The sequence below is a fragment of the Arctopsyche grandis genome, chromosome 9, assembly GCF_051622035.1.
Source record: "Arctopsyche grandis isolate Sample6627 chromosome 9, ASM5162203v2, whole genome shotgun sequence".
Taxonomy (NCBI): Eukaryota; Metazoa; Arthropoda; class Insecta; order Trichoptera; family Hydropsychidae; genus Arctopsyche; species Arctopsyche grandis.
The window spans coordinates 29,904,522-29,925,731 of NC_135363.1; the positions used below are offsets into that span (position 1 = coordinate 29,904,522).

Sequence of the window (21,210 nt, forward strand, 5' to 3'; positions counted from 1 at the left end):
TGGAGTCCAATACCGACCGGTTCTTAAATTTTAGTAATTACTGGAGTTGAAGTCTAAACCAGACTCGATATTGTACCTGAATTCAACGTCATATGTACTGTCATGTTCCAAAACGCAGTTTATATACTTTTTAAATTACTTGGTTAGTAAACCAAGATTTCTTTATTATCATAAAAACGTTACATTTATGTTATTGGTAGATATGTATATTCGAAAACTACAGATTTAATTATGGAACGATGATGAATTTAAAATTAGATACGTAGAACAGTATTTCACTAATTAACTTTGGTTCACTTTGTTTTGCTGCTGTGCTGACCGTCACTTATGGGGTCGATATTAATGACTACCACTTTCGGAGTCTCGATGGTGATGACTACCACTCTTGGAGTCTTGATGGTGATGACTACCACTCTCGGAGTCTCGATGGTGATGACTAGTCACCGGAGCCTAAGGGGGCCGTGAATTGTTCAAAGGTTGTAAATGCATTGTTAAAGGTTTTCCGAACAATGGATAGCACTGTGACTATCCTACCTCTAGTGATGACTAACTAATGTGATCGAATCGTGATCTCAGTCGGATTCGGATTTGTAATAGTACTCTAGTGTAAGTCAGAATCTGTCTAATTCAAAATCTTAATTTTTCGGGTCATAGACAGCCTGAATAGACAAGTGGTAAGCAAATAATACTAATATAGAGTTCCCCTGCTGGCAGACCTTGGTTTGTGACTCCAGGTCGATCGTTTCTTATCAGGGTTTGCCAATTTTTCTAATTTTCATTGAAACGGTTTTTGTAAAACTGCAATCTCTTTTCCTATCTCTCATGCTAATCTCAAGTTATTCAGCGTCTTGAGGTTCGCAAATTTTATTATTCAAAAATTTCTCAATACATACACAACCAGCAGAATAGACTAGCATATAATGCTTTGAACAAAGTGGTCACTGGTTCAAATCTAGCCAGACTATTGTGACCCCAGGTCGATCGTTTTCTATCAGAGCTTTCCAATTTATCTGATTTTCATTGAAACGGTTCCAACAAATTGGCAACCTTACCCATTTTCTCGTATATCTCGAGTTTTCAGCAATCTCGAATTTCACTGAATTGTATAAAATGCTGCAAATTTACAGATTTGACCATAGATGTCTCTGTGGATGTTAATTGATATTTATTTATTTACAATTTCGCCATGTTGACATTACAGATTAGCTCTAAGTCGTCACTATGTACTTTGTATAATACTAATAATAATTGTATCAAATGTATATTCTAGCCAGGAAAGCGCATTGGGGTTACCTGTTAGGCTTTTCTGGTATAAATTAAAAATATTTAAAGTAAATTTTAACTAATCCAAAATTTAATTCAAAGTTGAAATTGAATTCCGAGTCAAAAGCATGGTTAATGTTTGGAGATAGTCAAGTTAGAATCGAAGTGAAAGTTGAATTAGGAAACCTAACTGAGCTTAGGCTCGGAGTTCAAGATGTAATCGAATTTGAATTAAGACTGGAAAAAAATTATTACAAATATAAATATACATGAAATCATTTTGATCTCTTTTTATCAATAATTAAGTAAAAATGCCACATAATTTATATTTAAAGGCTTAGATCTAAAGATAATTAAATATATATAATCAAGTTTGAAGTCTATTTTTAGTCGGATTCGGAATCAAATTCAGATTAAGAAAGATAGTCATAAGAGTCAAAATCAGGAAAATCTGACAAAATTGGTTTAGTTTGCACCGAAGCTCAGACATAATTGAAGTCATTATCTGATCTGAAGTAAGAGTTGGACTTTGGAGTTTTTAATCAGATTTTGAATCAAATTCAGATAAAGAAAGATAGTCATAAGAGTCAAAATCAGGATTTGACAAAATTGGTTAAGTTTGGACCAAAGCTCAGACATAATTGTAGTCATTATCTAATCTGACGTAAGAGTTGGACTTTGGAGGAATCAAATTCAGATAAAGAAAGATAGTCATAAGAGTCAAAATCAGGATTTGACAAAATTGGTTAAGTTTGGACCAAAGCTCAGACATAATTGTAGTCATTATCTAATCTGACGTAAGATTAGGACTTGGGTTTGGAGTCAGAAAAGGTGTTGAATTAAAATAAAAATCATAAGCACAATTGAAGTAGGATTTAGAGATATGACCAGAGCCAGAATTGAGATTAGATTATAGTCAGAAACAAAATCAAGTTTGATATCAGAATTTTATATTATCCTTCTTTTGATTAAACGACTATTTTTAACTTTGAAGACCACATTGATTTCAAATATGACGAAAAAAGCATTTTGTCAACCCATTCCATTGATATTTATAGCCCGAAACACTCGTCCTGCACTTAGGCAGATTGCATGCATTCTGCACATTCCCTTCGATGCGATCTTACGAAAAACAGATGCTCACCCTGTATATGTACTCGTTGCACAAACACATGCATCGATGCACTTCCGTCTACTTGGGCAGATATGTATGTACGTAGCCGAGTGGCTGTAAACGAGGTGCACCCGATCGAATCCAGGATACGATTAATCATTTATTTAGTGCATTCGATTCGACCGCAAACTGCACCGGGCGCACGTCCGTCCGTTCGCGGTTTCCATCGACCGGTTTTCCTTTGTTCTTGCAAACTGCGCTCCAACTATGCATTACACGTGTGTATGTAGATAAGTCGGGCTGGAAAACCCCCCCAGGGAAAATTCGTATTTAGAATCGACTCGGTTCGCATTGGTGATCATTTGGAGATCTACAAGGCGAGTTTGTTCTATTTTGATTTAACAGTATATCAATTTCCCACGCCTCCACCACAATTAGGGTTATTGTACGTACAATGGCTTTTACCCGTTCAAATCCTCTTTTGAAGCCTGAAATTTATTTGGGCTTTGATTCTCAACATTTTTTTACTAGCCTCCTTTTAGCTCGCTTTCGATTTTTTCGTGTGATGAAATTTGGGTTCTTATCCACACTCTTCCGATCGTTTTCAAACTTTGCCATTTTGCTCGGTTTGGTTATCAATATAAGTGGAGATAACATCCGCCATTACGATGGTGAAAAATAATCGTAATAGACACGTTTGAAAATACTGCATCTTCGTTCACAGTGATGTTTATCGTCCACACTGTCGTTTGTCCACACCGTTCTGATCGTTTTTTCCCTTTTCACCCCCCTATTGCTATGGTAGATCAAGCACTTTGCCATACTCAAGATCAAAGTTGACGGAGAGAATTAGTGATTTCTCAATTAGGTTTTTTTATATAAATTTATTTTTTATTTAATTTCTTTAAGTTACTTCTAGGTACATATATATGTATTTATGTATGATATTTTTTAATATGAGTAATTTATCTCTATTTATGTGTTTATGTGTATATGCAAGTATAATGTGTGTATGTATATGGATGTATGTATTTGTATATGTATGGATGTATGTGTATATGTATATATGTATATCTATATATATATATATATATATATATATATATATATATATATATATATATATATATATATATATATATATATATATATATATATATATATATATATATATATATATATATATATATATAGATATACATATATACATATACACATACATACATACACATATAAATACATACATCCATATACATACACACATTATATATATATATATATATATATATATATATATATATATATATATATATATATATAGATATACATATATACATATACACATACATACATACACATACAAATACATACATCCATATACATACACACATTATATATATATATATATATATATATATATATATATATATATATATATATATATATATGTGTTTATGTGTATATGCAAGTATAATGTGTGTATGTATATGGATGTATGTATTTGTATATGTATGGATGTATGTGTATATGTATATATGTATATCTATATATATATATATATATATATATATATATATATATATATATATATATATATATATGTATATATATATATATATATATATATATATATATATATATAGATATACATATATACATATACACATACATACATACACATATAAATACATACATCCATATACATACACACATTATATATATATATATATATATATATATATATATATATATATATATATATATATATATATATATAGATATACATATATACATATACACATACATACATACACATACAAATACATACATCCATATACATCAGTGGCGGACGGTGGGTGTTAATACCGGGTGTGCTGTGTATGCCGTAGGGCGTAGGGTATAAAATTAGCAATTAAAAAAAAATACTCGTTTTGCATTACAAAAATGTTTAATTTATTAGTTATTTATACATAAGTTCAATGCGACGTTTCTGAGACATAAACTTTTCAATCACGTATGCATAGAATGTGTCTTTCTGTTTTAATTCCACCAATAACTTTTTTTCTATTGAAATTAAGCTAAGGCCACATAATCTATCTTGACCTTGCGTACCTCTATAGCAAGTTTTTATTCTTTTCAGCGCCGAAAAAGAACGTTCTGCTGAAGCTGTACTGCTTGGTATCGTTAATATTAATTCTCCCAGCTTAAACACCTCTTTAAAACCAGATTCGAGGTTATTTTTTGTCATGAATTGTATTAATTCATGAACAGGTTTCTCTGAAAATTCAGAGCTGGAATATAGCACGATGAGTTCGTTTTTCAATCGAATATAATCAAACAGTGATCCATAAAAATCTTTTAATTTATTAATTAAAACATTTGGAAAATTTTCTTTATATTCGTCATATTTATCATTACAAAGAAGGTGGAAATATTCTAATTTGGAAAGTGAAGAATATCTACATTCGACTTGTGCGATTATGCTATCAACTATTTTGAAATATAATTGACGAAATGAAGTTTTATCTTCTACTTCTGAATAATTTTTTAATCTTTGTGGCCTACGATCATGATCATCATTTTTTTCATTTAAATAATTATTCCATAACATTTCAAAATTATTATCCCTTTCGTATTTCAGTTGCTGCAAAACATGATTAATTTTTTTACAACAATATAAAACGTCCGAAGATTTAGATTGAAGAATGTTATACAAAACATCAGTTATTCCAAACAGTTTTGAAAAAATTTGAAGAAGTTTAATTGTTTGAAAAACCTCTAAAAAGCCTAAAAACCCTCGTGCTTTTATAACAGTATCTGTGTCCCATAATTCACAATTTTCTATAACATGTCGAAAAAAATCTGTAAATTGACTTCTGTATTGTTGTACTGTGCTACTTAAACGAGATGTAAAATTCCACCTTGTGGGTGCTACAGAGGGAAGTCTTTTTGTCACAAATTCCTGTAAAGCGAATACTCTTTTGGAAGATTTTGAAAAGTATGTAGACAATCCATTTAAAGTTTGAAAAAATGATTTACTTTCTTTAATATCAGAAAGACCTTGCTGCAATACTAAATTCAATACATGAGCATAACAGTGTGTAAAAAGAGCAAAAGGATAAGCATTGAGGACTTTGGATTGCAAACCATTTACGTGTCCACTCATTACACTTGCTCCATCATAAGTCTGTCCAACCAATTTGTCTTGAATTTTAAATTCTTCAACTATGTTCACCACGTGACGGAATAGACCATTAGATGTTTTATCAGCACTAACGTCTGTAAAACTAATAAACCGTTCATGTACATTGCCTTTACATACAAAACGTAAAACTGTTGAGAGCTGTGATTTTGTCATTATATCTGAAGTTTCATCGAGAATAATAGCAACAAAACTTGCTGACTCTACTTCATTTTTTATATGAACTTTAATAACATGAGCGATTGCTTCGATTATGTCATTTTGTATACTTGGAGAAGTACCACGAAAGGTAGTAGCAGTATTTAAATGAGTATCTAAAACAGAATCATATTCTCGAAGAGCATTTAGATATTCAATGTAATTGCCTTTGTTTACGGAATTACATGACTCGTCGTGACCTCGCAGGGACAGTTCTTGTTTTCCTAGATAGATTATTGCGTTAATAATTCGTTTTAAAACATCTCTATTTTTATTTACTTGTTCATTATGTCGACTTATTTCGGCTTTACGTTGACTGTCAATTAATACGTCGATTCGTTGTTTGCCAAACATTTGTATGGAAAGAAATGATTGAACGTGTGCCTGCGATCCTTCGTGTTTCTTCAGTGCTGCTGTCAAATGGTTGAGATCAGCAAATCCTTCTTTGTTCCACACATTAATATCTTTGGAGAACAATAAACATGGCCAGCAGAAAAGTTTGGATCGAATTTCACAGCCTGTAATCCATTCGAATTTTTTATAATTTGAAACGCAAAAATGTCTAGTGTAAACTTTTGTTTTTTCTTTATGCAAACTGGATAAATTTGGAAGAGACGGACACGGTTTCCCATCTTTAATTATTTTTAATTTTATCTCAAAACTTCTATTTGAAAACGGAATAGTTAAAATGTCTTGAACACTGTTAGCCATTATTAGTTATTAGAGGTATGACTGAGATACGAATGACCATAAAAATACGAATGTGCGAAAAAGTACGAGACCACGTGTCGCATCGCATTGGTCAATTGCCGACTGTTGCGCGGTGCTCTGAAGTCGTAGCACACCGTACGTCTTAATATCGCGAACAAACCTATACAAGCGAATATCCGCCTGCACACTCCAACCAAACCCACCAATTTGCTGCACGGCATAGGTATTCTCTCGTCGCGGCGCACAAACTACATACACACATCACACAACACGCTGCAGACTGCACACCACACCATACACCATACATTTAGCGCACGCGGTAAATACACCATACACATCAATGCCTGTTTATACAACAACACATTATTTTGTATTAAAATACTACTTTATGTGGTCTTTGGTTTTCACGGGTGTGCGCCGCACACCTAGCACACACCCAATATACGCCACTGATATACATACACACATTATATATATATATATATATATATATATATATATATATATATATATATATATATATATATATATATATATGCACGGCTGTAAAATAAATTAGACGATATATGTCAAAATGATATTTAATGTCAAATTGACATCTCTAAAATAACCGATCGTTTGAAAACGATCGGATAAGAACCCAAACTTTGTCACACAACAAAATTACGTCACACAACAACAAATTATAAGAAAAGGTTAGTAAAAAATACAAATATACATGTACATATATGTACACTGATAAAACTTTCTTTTGCAAAATTAACATACATACTACGAAATAGGTTATGTTTGTGAGGTAATTCTCAAGGACATTAACCACATTGAGCGTCCTCTTTACTAATGACCGGGATGTGGTAACTAGAGTACGGACCCAAAGCGCGCCGATCATTGTTCAATTGTTGTAAATTATTTGTAAAAAAGGTTCGGCAAACCTTTAACAATGCATTTACAGCATTTGAACAATGAACGGCGCGCTCTGGGTCCGGGCTTTAGTGGTAACCCTGCCACAATAATCATCCGAGAATCTGTACGTCATTTGATTTAATAGTCCTCTATCCACAAGCCGGTCTGGATACAGACTAACCAGTTTAAATAATTCGTGCAAATGTGTTGATGTACAGGCAGGCGCACACAGATAGTATTGCCACCGCGACATTCGTCAGCCCGTCGCACATGCATTATTCAGTGGGTTGCGTTTCTTTTCGGCCACCCCTCGCTTCCGTCCCGGTATCGCGGCAATTTCACAGTCGTATACATATTTTACGAATTGTTACAGGCGAGTGGAGGGGGGGGGGGTGGTTGGGATGGTTACAAAGCCCTCGACGCAGCGAGGTCTTTGCTACCGTCGAGCACGCTTTCGCGATAAAAATTTAATGCAAATGCCCATAGCGCGCGGGGGCGAAGCCTTAATCCTGGCGGCTTATTGCGCACGCCACAATCTTACTAATCTTCATTTTTGTTTACGGTTACAACAATACGGTCAAATTGGCCGCAGCCTGCTTCCGCTCACTTTCAATTCTTTTCTCCCTAGAGGAAAACACTCAGCGACTCATCTACGACCTGAGTCCTTTCTACGATAACACTGAGCAACAAAAAATCACGTTTTTGAGTTACCAGAGTGGAGACTAACCAATCTTTGACCCACTTGACCCACTGAATTCTAATATGATAATGATTTTTTTTTTTTGGTTCGTGATCGCTTACGAGATATGAACGTTTAAAAAAAATGAATGTTTTTTACAGTTTTTTGGCTTTTGCGGTCTCTAACTCAAAATCTAGTATTGCTGTGCTCAAAGTGAGTATTGAAATCAATAGTCAGATGTTTTTTCTATTAATTTTGATTTTTTATTGTTTTAAAATACTTATATTAATTGTCTAGCGAATTTTAAAAGTCAAAAATATATTTTTTTTACGGATTTTTTCACCATGCTATTTTGCGTGTATTTGGTCAATTTTTTTTATTTCACCACGTTTATAAGGATTGGTTTTCTATCTCAATATAATTTTTTAATCTAAACGTACTCACTCGAGCGTTATTGCGTTAGTTGCTCAGTGTAATCATTGTTTTCTTTTTTATATTTTACATAAGTATCTTATTTTATTTTATTTTATTTCAATCGAATATGTACACTTGCCTTTACACACGAGTGTACTTATACAGATACAATGCAATAGTATAATTATACAAGCATTTTTGTCCAATGCCAATTCATACAAACATCATCAACAGTGACATCTATGGATACATTTTTGCAAATTGGCGAACCTCAAGACGCTGAATAACTTGAGATTTTTAAGAGAGACTGGAAAGAAGATGCCAATACCGTTTTCTAACGATATTTTAAAAATCCTATCCTTTAACAAACTTTCTGTAAGGCGACGACTCACTGATGCTACATTCTTTTTTAAGCTTCTAAATGGTTTCCTTGATTGTTCCGATTTACTGAGAAACGTTGGTTTCAGGATCTCAGTTGGGTATTATAGACACGTTGCACTCTTTTCACTTAATCCTTTCAAAACCAATTCCCTAAAATATTCCTATCTACAGCGTGTTTATCATATGCTTAACGGGGAGGCGAATGACGTTGATCTATTTGGTATTCCCTTACATCAATTCAGGACTGCCATCAGGAGAGTCCTGATTGATTGATCCATTTCTATTTCTATTCTATATTCTTTATCCAATTATATTATATCACTTTATGTTTAATAATGCAATGTCCTATTTAGTCATGTTTTAGTTTTTATTCTTGTCTTTTTCATTAATTTGTCTAAATGTTCTAGATATATAATGTATTTTTTGAAATTCTATAATTGGGCTCAGGTGTTAATTTTGTTATATTTATTCTTTATTTTTATGAATTTCTACATCTGAGGCCTGTTGATTTTTCAATAAATAAATAAGAATAAAAATTTGGCGCGCTTCACTATTCACTCCGTATATACATATGTACGTCAGTTTTATTAATAATATGTAAAACGAGGTTGTTTTTTATTTTTCATTTCTTCAATGCAAATGCTTGTCTACTTTACGTTGAACGCATGATGGATATGTTGATGAAAGGAGAACGTCGAATCTCTTTAGAAACCCTCATCAAAGTCGACGTTAGTGGAGCTCGACGAAACACCTCTTAAATCAACTCGTGCGATTTAACTAAAAACGCACTATGTATGAGATATAAACCATATTCATATAATAGTACATGATATTTGAAAAAATGAATCAATTATCTAATTGCTCACAATATGCTCTCTTTTCGTGAAAATTGAATCAATTTCTTGAATTTCAACGTGTTCAAATTACCCAAGATGTTTTTGAAAATGATATAATGATATATTATCGATGGTAAATACCCATGTACATAAGTATGTATTCAGACAGTCCCCCACGCAAGTACACACAGATTGTATAAGCTTTGATTGAGTCGTTAGGTCAGCTTTTCGCGAAAGTCGCCAGCAAACAAGATTAATAGCGCAAAACTTTCGGGCAGATGGGTTATTGACGGGCAACTCAACCGGGATTTGCGAATGAAATATCTGTTGCCTTATCCTCTAAGCTGTCATTAACAATTTAACCGGTGAAATATGTTCGATAGCCGAAACCCATTATATATTATATCTATCCCAACGTCCAAACTTAAATTACGTCAAAAGAAAAATGGAAATGGACCCACTTATATATTGTATACACATGTTTTTGATTACATTTATTAATGTGTATATAATTAAATTTAAATTCGTGACAGCCACACTCACTGCTGAACTTTCGAATGCTCTTCTTCTATCCTTGTCTATCTGGTATAGTTTTCATATTTAAAATATATAATTACGAAAGAGACTTTGTATACATATATGTATATGTTTGTTTGTTCGTGACAGTCAATTTAAAAAAACAAATGAGTATTTTAACGAACGATTTTACGCGCGCTTATCTGATCTCGCGGTGGTGATGCAGAGGGCGTTTAAGTCGTTCTTCTTCCAAGGGTCGGGTTATATGGAAACGTGGACTAACCTTGGGATACAGTTATATATAGTCGGGGAGGTTCCTGACTGCAAATCGTCTCGTTGATAACAGCTTCCTCGTGGTCGGGAAGCTGGCTCTGCGGTCCTCTGGTCGGTCGGTCCTTTTCACGGCTGAGGTTTCTCCGGAAACAGCGTGAGGAATACAGGGGACGTTGGGCTGGTACTCTTGGGAGGGAGTGATGCTGCACTCGACCTCACAGCGGTTCTTCAGCAATATGGTGGATCTCTGGGCCCCATTTCCCCCTGGAGACGTGCACAGGAGAGATCTTTCTTCGTAGGTCGATGGCGGGTGAGAGAGACTCGCTCTACATGCGCGCGCGCCTATAAGGCTTTTTCCTGTGTGGCCACTCGAAATAAAGGGCGAGTGTTGCCCTATGGAACGATGGGGAGAACGTCGCGTTACAGTATTCGAATAAATTTATATAAAATAAAACTATTCAAATAAATTTTGTTTGAGAATGTGATTATTTAAACCTATGTATTTGTCTGGTAACTTGCGATCATCATTATTTTCATAATTGAATGTGATGTTTGAGTAAAATTTTGATCTTCTCTCTTCCATTTGGGCCTCGCAAGAATGTTTTTATATGTATATTGGTGCTAGCTATAGATACAAGACATTCCCTACTTTGTATTTAATTATTTGATATTTTTACTTAACCTGCTATTGTTTTTTATGATTATGTATAAATGTAATTTTTGTCTGTGTATGTACATATGTATGTATTTATATATTTTTATTTTTCTCAACTCTTTGTCGTTTTTCGACCATTGTGGTGCATTAGGGACTCCTATAATGAAACAATGGTCCAAACTTAAACATAAATAAATAAATAGTCCATATATTATCAGTATTTTTAAATCTGAATTATTATTTGTTTTCTTGTTATATAATTAAATTTTTGAATAAAATTTTATATGAAACTATTCATCCACAATTTTTTTGATTTTTAAATGCTTTTTATTATTACTAAATTATGTTCACAATACATCCTATATCTATTTTAATAGCTGCTGATCTACTGATCATTTTCTATTTTACAATTTAATTTAATTTTGTTAGTAATTACAGTATTATATTATTCTAATGTTAGTCTACAGCATAATAAGAAAAAGAGCTCAAAAGCCTATTTACAATTCTTATAAATGCTCATAATACATCTAATACATAATATTAATTAAAGAATCTCTAAAGTCAATGACCTAAAGCAGATTGTGTTTAGGTAATCTGTGCTTATACCTGAAGGGTATAGACATTTTGTTGTAATCACCGAGACTCTTCACAAGTGTGTTAGTATGGTTATTAGTGATTCTGTCATAGAATCTACTGGTTAGTTTGTTAGTAATGTCTGTAACTACGACAAATTGTTTGGATATTTTAAATAACACTAAAATGCATCCAAAACCGATAACCATATTAAAATACTAAACCCGTTTCATGACTTCTAACAAAATTAATGCTTTTGAGAGCAAAGCTATTTCAACGAAGCCATAGCATACGCTAGAGAAAACTATCTATGTATGTATGTATGTACATTCATAGGTACATACATGTAATAAGAAGTTCTGGATTTGTTCCTTCCGAGGCGGTTAACATCTTCTCATAAAAGTATCCAGTTTACACGGAGAGGGCAGGGCTTTTAAACAGCGGGGCCGCAGCGGTCATAAATCCGATAGATCGTCGGGTCGTTATGATGATTCATTCGCCTAGCCGGGAATCGGTGCAAATTTTATGCAAAAACGATGCACGGAGCAGTAAAGGCGCATTCAGCGAACGTGTCCCGGCTCCATTTTACAACTTGTCGACCGCCACCTGAATACCAACTGCCTGATCAAGAAACCCGCTGACATATCGTCAGGTGGATATCGAAGAGACAATCCGGAACTATTGGCGCTCTTTTCATCGAAATACGTGTATTTCTAGAATATACGGCTATAAAATGAATATTTCAAAGTTTAAATCCAGCTGGGAGTTTCCGTGATGGTTTTAGATTATTCCAAAATTTTTATATATATTAGAATTAGTTGATTTTATTCGAATACTTTTAAAATACCTTTTGTACATACAGGAAACTGAATTAAAAAAGATGAATCGCCCCCAATAAGCTTATATTTTTACAGCTTTATATTAGTTTCCTTTGTCCAATGGTATGGAAAACTTACTAAAATCTTCCGATCGCTTTGAAACTTTGCCATTTTGCGAGGTTTGGCCCCCAATAGAGATTTCAATTATGTCCGCTTCAATTAAGTCGTTAGAGAAATTTAACCGTCAAAGATATGTTTATTTTCAAAATACCTACACTAGTAGTGATTCTGATGTAGCGATGATTTTCATTTCTCGAGAAATCAGAATTTTCAATTTACCTTCTTAAATTTCTCGAGAATTCTCAAGAAATTTTGATAAATGAAAAAAATATATAACACAGAAAAGTATCGTTTATTCGATATTATTGGATTCAAAAATACAAATATAGTTTTTCGCATTATTGTAATGTAATTTTTGTATTAATTTTTTATTGCATTCTGCCGATTCCCACGCATTATTTTTAATTACCGGAGAGGTAGAGTAATATGTAGAAATAAATAGTAATAGAAAAAAAGTTAGGTCAAATATTACGGTAAATGCATTCAGAGGATAATTGAGGGTATTCAAAAGATATTGTTTGCGTATTTCTAAAGATTGACGCGTTTTCAATGTCCAGGCCAAAATGAGATAAAGATCAATTCAGAAAGTAGACAAAATAAGAAAAGGACATATATATGTAAGATAAGGCACGTTCGAAAGTTAGAAATTTGTAAACAATTTTTCATTATTTCCAGACCCCATATTAAACCTTCTAAGAAGTATGCACATTAGGTATAAACCCGCCCTTTCAAATGCAGCTTTATGAAGAGCAGTGGTTGTAAACTTCTTAATAAAAGAAGTTCTATAAAATTTCTTGAGAAATTATAAAATATCTCAAGAAATGTGAATTCTCAATTTGGCATTTATTTCGAGAAGGAACATTATTCACTATGTAGTACAAATATTTGAAATAGAGAATTCCTAGTTTAATGATGTTTTAAAGTGCTTGTATAATATTTGGAGAAGCACATGTTGTATGAAATACTCTCAAGCGTTAAATCCAATTAGGCATTTTGTAGGTCACGTCACTTCTTAGCTGACCGTCCAAATTATTCTTCGAATTAATCATTTTTTGTAATGTAATTAAAAAGCGTAAAATAAATTGCTACGAAAAATTCAAATGTGTGATTTGAATAGTATGCGTCTTGGCAACGACGACGACAATTTTCTATTCTTTGGGCGATTTTCATTGTTTCCGGAAAAGCCACTTTCCGCTTCCGCTTACAATACCGATGTTGCGCGCGTTTCAATTTTTTTCCCTCAACAATGTTGACAAAACAAAGGCCTGCCGAAAAAGGAATGAGAAAAAAAGTTTTTTTTTCAGAAGTCACAAGAAGAAAATCGGAATTATAGGCGCAACTTTCGGTCGAGCCTTAATTGCGGTGAAGTTTTTTTTTTATTTTATTTTCAATTCGTTCACGATTTATCCATGCGAAACTTTCCTGTAATTTGGAATGCCGACAAACCTACCACTTGCTCGTATATTTAATGCCAAGTTATTCAACTTCAAATAGTCAAGATTTCCATAATAACCAAGTTCAAGACTTGTATTTTAATCACAAACCTAAACTTTTACATTTTTTCTATGAAATTCCAGTGAATTTTGATGAAAAAATTCCAATTAAGCAATGATCCGATCTATATACATACATACGTATATATATTTACTAAACAATTACAAAGCTTATTTATAAAAGGTTAAGATATGTTAGGCTCATTCGTTGAAAATGGAAATCGCTATTGATTTTTAATACCCATATTTTTTTTCAAAAATAAAACGTAGTTATACTATAAATTTATATTCATGCAAACTTATTAATTTATAAAGCCAATATTTCAACTTAAAAAAAGTATAAATTCCCAGTGTAGGCGAAGGATCTTGGATTAGTTCATTGATTATGCGCATGATAACATTTTATACCTGAAAGGCAGAGCGGTTTTCTAACACCCCCAATTCAATCTTTTTACTTTTTAGACCAAAAAAGCCCGTTTGAATTGCGTTTTTAAACTCCGAATGCAAATTTTAATTATTATTTATATTTATTTTTTTATTTTTTACATAAATATATACCAGGAAAGCCTAACAGGTAAATCCCAATGCACCTTCCTAGGCAATTAAGAGGGCTGGACCCCAGCGCCTTGTTCATACAGACGTATTAGACTTCTCCAGTGGCGGCTCGTCCATACGCACTGCGGTACTGCAGCACCCCCAAGGAAATTGAGAAAAATAAATATTATTATATACATAAATGTATGTATATTATATGAAAATATCAATATTATTTAAGCGTGTATATTTCTCGCCCGCACACCGATACATCCAATAATGACCATACATCGCGGTACTAATATCAGAAAGTGAGGCACGTTTATGATTTTGTGCAGTACGGTTTTCGATGGAATATGCCTAGTGGGCGAAGGAGGGGCGTGGGGGCAGCTAGAAGCTTGGTCCGTACTGCACTCCCAACAGTACACATTTCTTGTTGCGTTCGTGTGCGCTCGACACGCTCCTCACTTTTCCTCATTTCTTCTGCACCTTTAGTCTTTCCTTCTACACCTCAAACACTTTCTAAGTTTCTACACTTCCTTCTACACGTCACTTTAAGTATTTAAGATGGTATCATAATCAAGAAAAGCTGAGCCAATGCTTTCAAGAACTTAAATATTCTTCCGAAAATACTGATAAAACAATAACAGATTCTACCAATTTACTGAATACAATTTTTTATTTTAGTCAGAACTTTTTCACAAGTTAATGCTGCATGTAGAAATTATTTATAACCAAATATGATCTAGTAATATCGATGCATTTTCAATTAAAGAAAACTTAAAAAGTTTTACTAATGTCATTATACAAATATGAGATTCTTATAGCGAATAGAAGCCAGAAATATGTGATGCATATATTACATATATGCATATATTATCGCACATATTAAAGAAGCCAAAAATATGTGCGATGTTATTATTAAGGATATAAAAGAAATACAATATACTTTTTCTAATCAATCAAAAGCTGTGAAATTATTTAATAAAGAAAATTTTGAAAAGTACTGAAAGAAAATGTCAATGGAAGATCTACTACTAACCGTTGAATCATACCCAATACTAGATAAAGAAAAACCTCAAAATGAATTAGAAATGTTTTACTCAAGGAAAGAAATGCATAGTATTAATTCAAATTCTGCTTACAACTTCAATTAACTCTGAGCCAGAACGGTGTTTTTCATCAATAAATAGAATAAAGACATACATATATAAGAAACACAATGGTTTAAGAACGATTAACGACTTTGTCTATGCTGTCAATTGAAAAAAAATGATTATGAACAGTGAAAAATTTAAGGAAAAGGTGATAGACCTTTTTTCAAGGAAAAAAGACAGAAGAATCAATTTTATAATGAAATAAAATACATATAATGTTTAATTTTGATCATTTTTATGTTAATAGTAAAATATAATCCAAATAAACATTTTTTTTATTGCTAATCAACGGCAGCACCCCCACCCATATCTTATCCACGAGCCGCCACTGGACTTCTCCCTTCCTTAATTATGGCACTAGAGAAATTATTTTTTAATATGCTGTAGATATCCACTATAAATCAAATTCAAATATTTGTGACAGCGAGTAGGATGATTTTTGCCAATTTGATGGAGGAACCGTTTCAACAATGAAAATAATGAATTGAAGCTATTCTGCTTTTAAAGGCAGGTAGCCGAGAGTACTGGCAAGCAGCAGTCTGAACAGCCCCAGCATTCCACATAAACGTTATTTCTTACAAATGGAATTCCTCACAAATTCAGAATACCAATTTCACGTTACAATATTTATTATATTTATTTATATACATAGATATATATACCTGGAAGGCTTGACAGGAAGACCCCAAAGCGCCTTCCTAGACAATTAATTATAAGCAATGCAGCATTTTATAACATAAATCAATGTATTTTGAGAAGCTGAAGTACACGAAATGAAAAATTAATTAATTAATTAATCCATTGAGACATCTATAGATTTAGACTTGTACATAATTTTTTACAAAGTATACATACATTAAATACACAAGATTTGTTGCAGCAGGTAGGATGATTTTTTTTTTGCCAATTTTGAGGAACCGTTTCAATAATGATCAGATAAAATTGGGAGACTCTGATAAGAAACGATCAACGTGGAGTCACAAATATCCAAGTCTAACCAGCAGTATTAAATATTAGCATGGGCTCGAACCCGGTAACCTCTCGGTGCTAAACATAAACGCAACCACCGAACCATACTGCTATGTATAATGTTATGTAGTCCTCTAGGGTGGTGATCTTTGACCTCGTTCCACCACCGTGGATCCGCCAGTGCCACGTGTCCTAATAGATTCAACCCTGTTTTATTTTCATTAATTGTCATCGGAAAGATACATCGTTACAATACTTAAACGATTTTACGATAAATTTTAATAATTGTTGAAAACTCGAACGGTCTCACACAATGCGGAAAGTTTCCGGAAAATTTCACAGCTCTCAAAAATTAAACAACAGGGAATTTTCGAGTGTCCGCAGACGTTTGAATATTTGACGAGAGCGTCGTCGAATTATTTTCCGGCGGAGATTTTCCCGCTTTTCTTTTAGGCGGACGTGTGCCATGAACGATGGCGTAACTAGATTACGCTCGCCCGAATTGCGAAATGTTAAATTTATAGACGCAATAACGTGCGGTTATTCCCGGATTTACACGGGGAAAAAATGAAGTTTTTCACGTGGGCCACCCAGTTTGCCTTTTACGCGAGAGCCTATCTTATATTTTCCCTTTTCCTTTTTATTTGCCCTTTTTCTTCGTCGCTAAGGATTGGACGGGTTGAAATGTTCTTCTATTCTCATGCAAAGAAAAGGGAATTGTACTGGAAAAATAAAGTGGAAAAATATATACAATTATAATAGAGCGTGTATTATATACATATTATATATACGAACGCACCAAGGAGACCACATAGTATGATTTCCTTTGTTCTTTATCATTTTTTCTGTTTAAAAATAGTACAAAAAAACACATTGGCGTATTTAAAGAACTATCTATGTACATACAGTGAGCGACAAAAATAGGTACGCAGTAGCAAAATTTCATTTTATTCGTTTATATCGCAATATTTTTGATTTAAAAGTTTCTGAAATCATGACTAGGATCATTAAGATAATAAAACAAGACAAATAATTAATTATATTGATGTATTTATTGAGATATTGGAATTATTTACGAAATGGACAAAGTTGGGAAAAAAGTATTGGCAGTTCTTCGGGCGTTTTTAATTTAATTTAAAGCGGTTTTCACGGTATAAATTTTTTAAATGTTTCCTATTAATAATATATACATAAAACAATAATATATAAATAAAATAAAGCTTAATATTTAGTAATTCCCCCTTTGTTTTTCATTACTGCCTCAATTCTTCTGGGCATAGAATAAAACAATTTTTTTATAACATCTGGGGAAATATCCTTTTCCCATGTCTCCGTTATTATGTTTACGAGCTCCTGAAGTGTTTTTGGATTGCGGGCTCTTACTTTCCTCTTCAAAATCGCCCATAAATTTTCGATAATGTTCAGGTCTGGACTGTTCCCGGGCCAGGTAAGGGATTTAATTCCCAAACTTTCATTATAATTGGTTATCTAAAACAAGTCGATGATATTTACCACATAAAAAAACAAATTAAAGATAGAAAAACGGTTAGATAACTTACAGAACGAGCTCGATGACAAGGTAAAGATTCGTCCTGAAATATTGGTTCAGCGACGGATTCTGTGAGTGCTTCGATGGTGGGTAAAACACGTTCCCGTATCGTGTTTTCGTATTGGATGGCATTCATGGACCCTCGGACGAACTCTAGCACCCCCATTCCATATCCTGTAATGCACCCCCATATCATGACATACGGGGAATGCTTCGCGGTCGCGAAACACAACTTGCGTGAAAACATCCTCCACTTCTACGGCGAACTGTGGTCTTCCCATCAGATCCAATAAGATTCCAATTAGATTCATCTGAGAACACCACCCTGTACCAGTCCTCTGATATCCAATTCTTCTTGTCCTTGGCCCATTTCAAGTGCTTTTTCTTCATTGAAACCGCCAGAAGTGGCTTTTTCGCGAATTTTATCGCTCTAAACCCTAATTTATTCAGCTTCCTTTGGATCATACGGGTATGTACTGCTGTGGATGTTGAAGTGTAAACCTCATTCCTGATTTTAGAAGCAGTAATAAATTGATCTTGAAGAGCAGCACGTTTTATGACACGATTTTCACGTTCCATCAATTTTGACATCCTTCCAGATCCTGGAGCCCTTGGTAATAATCCTGTATCACTGTATTTTTTGATGAATTTTCTCACAGAACCTTCACTGGACCCCACCCGACGAGCAATCTCTCGATACGCGATTCGCTCTTTCGTAAGAGCCAAAATTACCGCTTTTTCATCGGTCGACATTTGGCGCGCGGACGACATTTTTCTGATGCGATGTTATTGCAACCAAAGTTAACGCGAAACTAAATAGGGAATTGACCATCAGCTTTGTAAATCTTTGTACCAACGGTACATAGAGTTGTGTAAAAAAAAAAAAAAGGTTGGGGTCTCATTGTTTACGGCAGGTAGAGAGGTTTGTTTCGCGCTGTTTGTCCGAAATCTATGTGCGTACCTATTTTTGTCGCTCACTGTATATATGTAGTTCAATGTCAATTTGTATATTTATAATACATATGTATATTTATAATACATATGTATACTAGTTTCAAGTTTCGCATTGATCAAAGGCTTTTTTTTTTTACTTTATATCGGAATACCAAATTTAAAGTTCCATCTTCCACTCCATTCCCAATTACATATATCCTTTGTTTTTGTCTTCTTTACAACCACTTGTCCTAGATATAAATATAATATGTTAATATATATCGACTACTTTGGCATGTCTAATTAATTTCAAGATTGACTCGAATCGTCAATCTCTTGCCAAAAAGAAATTCGATGAACTTAGTCTTAATATACGATTCCAGAATCCATTAATAAAATTCAAATAACAAATTTTAATGCGGCACTAGGCGTAACCTTGGTGCAATTGAAGGTTTGTTTCACGTCATTTAATGACATTGTTTCAAAGTTCGCATTCCTGCAAAGTAAAAATCTCATCCAATTACACTGTTCGATGAATGACGATTTTTTTTTTCATTCAGAGACGAGATATGACTTTTCTTATAGATCTATCACGAATCTGGTAATAAAAAATGTTGATTGGCTCGACATTCGGAGATATGTGTGTTTTTTAAAGGGCGATTTTTCTTTATCTTGGTGTTGTTCGGTTGACGACTCGAAATTTGTCAATTTCTTGTTCAAAATAAATATTGGAATCTATAGTCAGGTATTTTATATTTCATTTGTAGTACTTTTCAGCTTATATAGCCGCTATATATCGATTTACGGCCAAATGTGTGAGATCTGACATTTCACTACATCTCTTCACTGAGCGTTATCTGCGAGATAAGTATTCAATAAGAAGTTATGTTGTATCTAATTGTTAATATCATTTACAATAAGTTTTCCACCAACAAACAAAGCTGGGCCCCATTGACGTTTAACCAATAACCTCAAATTTCAGTTGTTCAGTTCCTCCAAAACAAACTTTCTAACCAATACAGGCTTAATATATGTACACAGATCAAACAGTTGTAGTTTTATTTTTACTTATCAGCTGATTTAAAAGTTCTACTCCGGTTATGTAACTAGTAATTATGCGGTTTTTCATTATTATTGTAAACATGTTTTTCTGTGGTTTAATATAACATCCGTGGGAATAATCTAGCACTATCTGTTTAACCGCAAGTTCGTTTTAAAAACTCGTTGTTTTTACTGCAAAAGATGTGAATGTCGCATTGACAATTCAGTCATTTGTAATTTCATTAATCAAAAAAACAATATTATTATTTTATTCAGATTGATTAATTCAAATTTTATCATTTATAGAAAATAGAACATAGATAATCTACTTGAATTTACTAACAATTATTATTCGGAAAGTAAAGAGGAAAAAAATTAAATATTATTCACAAGAAACCTATTTACAAAAAATGAAACAAAAGTGATTTTTAGATTGTGTACATTTTTTTTATCGTGATTTATCCTCCAACAATTTATCTTAAATCGTTCAATTTCCAACTGAAAACTATTACATTAAAAGTTTTTCTTACAATATTATCTAAATTTTTCCTATTTAAAGCGTCACGTATTTTAATTAAAGCCAAGATGTACCCATTGAATATGTATACCTAATTTTAAGTGTAAAGAATTCGAAATAAAATCCCATTAGGGAATACTACCAAACCTAAAGTTCAATTATATATTCTCCGTATGTTTGGTCATAGTGTCGATTAAGGGTGACCTGTATTGACACTGGCATTTATGAGAAATTATCTCGCAGATAAAACCCAGTGAAGAGATATACTTTTAGCCGTGAAATGTCAGATCTGACATATTTGGCCAAAAATCAATATATATCGTGTATTACCTTACAAGAAGCTACACGCCAAATTTTAAAT

General features: G+C 33.1%; 2 protein-coding genes across 2 annotated transcripts in view; one reads left to right on the forward strand and one right to left on the reverse strand.

Moving 5' to 3' along the window:
* LOC143916694 (uncharacterized) overlaps positions 1-21,210 on the forward strand; it is a 577,487-nt gene that overhangs the window by 526,648 nt on the left and 29,629 nt on the right. The gene's annotated exons all lie outside the window — the stretch shown is intronic.
* LOC143916695 (NHL repeat-containing protein 2) overlaps positions 1-21,210 on the reverse strand; it is a 501,476-nt gene that overhangs the window by 414,475 nt on the left and 65,791 nt on the right. The window lies entirely within an intron of this gene.